The following is a 2,299-nucleotide window of genomic DNA, read 5'->3' as shown; positions in this document are numbered from 1 at the left end:
GCCCTGTAGTAACCAATTCATTGCCTCCCGTTTGAAAAAGATCAACTGATAAGCACTCTTTTGAGTATGATTCTGTAGCCAACTATGGATTCACCTGATATTTATTTATTTATTTTATTCGATTTATATACCGCCCACAGCCCGAAGGCTCTCAGGGCGGTGCACAACATAGGATAAAATACAATAAAATCACAAAAACAGTAGAGCATAAATATTAAACAATAAACAACCTAATATACATTAAAAGCTTAAAAAATAGATTAAAATGCCTGGGAGAATAAAAAGGTTTTCACCTGGCGCCGAAAAGATAGAAGTGTAGGCGCCAGGCAGACCTCATCGGGGAGACTGTTCCATAATTCGGGGGCAGCCACTGAAAAGGCCCTAGATCTTGTTACGACCCTCCGAGCCTCTCTGTGAGTCGGAACTCGGAGGAGGGCCTTAGATGTTGAACATAGTGAACGGGTAGGTTTATATCGGGAGAGGCGTTCCGCTAGGTATTGTGGTCCCACGCCGTGTAAGGCTTTATAAGTCAAAACTAGCACTTTGAATTTAGCCTGGAAACGGATAGGTAGCCAGTGCAAACGAGCCAGAGCAGGTGTTATATGTGCGGACCGCCTAGTCCTCGTCAGCAGTCTAGCAGCTGCGTTTTGCACTAGCTGTAGTTTCCGAACTGTCTTCAAAGGCAGCCCCACATAGAGCGCATTGCAGTAATCCAATCTAGAGGTTACCAGAGCATGGACAACTGAGGCGAGGTAGTCGCTTTCCAGATAGGGACATAGCTGGGCTACCAACCGAAGGTGGTAGAACGCATTCCGTGCCACCGAGGCCACCTGCGCCTCGAGAGACAGGAATGGATCGAAAAGAACCCCCAAGCTACGAACCTGTTCCTTCAGGGGGAGTGTAACCTCATCTAGAACAGGTTGAACATCCACCATCTGGTCAGAGAAGGCACTCACCAACAGTGTCTCAGTCTTGAGCCTCAGTTTATTAGCTCTCATCCAATCCATTATCGCGGCCAGGCAGCGGTTCAGCACATTAACAGCCTCACCTGAAGAAGATGAAAAGGAGAAATAGAGTTGCGTGTCATCAGCATACTGGTGACAACGCACTCCAAAACTCCTGATGACCGCACCCAGCGGCTTCATGTAGATGTTAAAAAGCATAGGGGACAAGACCGATCCCTGCGGGACTCCACAATGGAGAGTCCAGGGTATTGATCCATGCTCCCCAAGCCCTACCCTCTGGAGACGATCCACCAAGTAGGAGCGGACCCACTGCCAAGCAGTACCTCCAACTCCGTGAGCCTCTCCAGAAGGATACCATGGTCGATGGTATCAAAAGCAGCTGAGAGATCAAGGAGAATCAACAGAGTAACACTCCCTCTGTCCCTCTCCCGACATAGGTCATCATACAGGGCGACCAAGGCTGTTTCAGTGCCAAAACTGGGCCTAAAACCGGATTGAAACGGATCTAGATAATCAGTTTCATCCAAGAGCACCTGGAGCTGGCTGGCAACCACCCGTTCTAAGACCTTGCCCAGGAATGGAACATTCGCTACCGGTCTATAGTTGTTCAAATTATCTGGGTCCAGGGAAGGTTTCTTCAGGAGTGGTCTCACTACTGCCTCTTTTAAGCAACTAGGGACCACTCCATCTCTCAAGGAGGCATTTATCACTTCCCTGGCCCAGCCGGCTGTTCCAACCCTGCCAGCTTTCACTAGCCAAGAGGGGCAAGGATCCAGTACAGAGGTGGTTGCACGCACCAGTCCAAGCACCTTGTCAACATCCTCAAGCTGTACCAACTGAAACTCATCCAATAAATGAGGACAAGACCGTGCTCCGGATACCTCATTAGGTTCAACTGCCATAATACTGGAAGTCTAAGTCCCGGCGGATGCAAGAGATTTTATCTTGGAAGTGCCCAGCGGACTCGTTACAGCGGGATTCTGAAGGTTCTATAATATCCTGAGGGCTAGAATGTAAAAGCCCTCGGACAATTTTAAAGAGCTCCGCTGGGCAGTGGAGAGATGGTTTAATAGTGTCAGCAAAGTATCGCTTTTTCGCTGCCCTCACCGCTTCTGTATACAACTTAGTGGAGGCACTTACCAAGGCATAGTTGCATCCGTCAGGAGTACGCCTCCATCTGCACTCAAGCCTTCTCCTCTCTTGCTTCATCGCTCTCAGCTCCGGGGTATACCACGGGGCTGCATGAGCTCTGCATGGGATAGGGCACGCAGGAGCGATCGTGTCCACGGCCCGGGTCATTTCCGTATTCCACAGTTCGACCAGGGCTTCGACAG

This window comes from Rhineura floridana, chromosome 13 (assembly GCF_030035675.1).
Source record: "Rhineura floridana isolate rRhiFlo1 chromosome 13, rRhiFlo1.hap2, whole genome shotgun sequence".
NCBI lineage: Eukaryota > Metazoa > Chordata > Lepidosauria > Squamata > Rhineuridae > Rhineura > Rhineura floridana.
Note: the sequence above shows the minus strand (reverse complement) of the source record.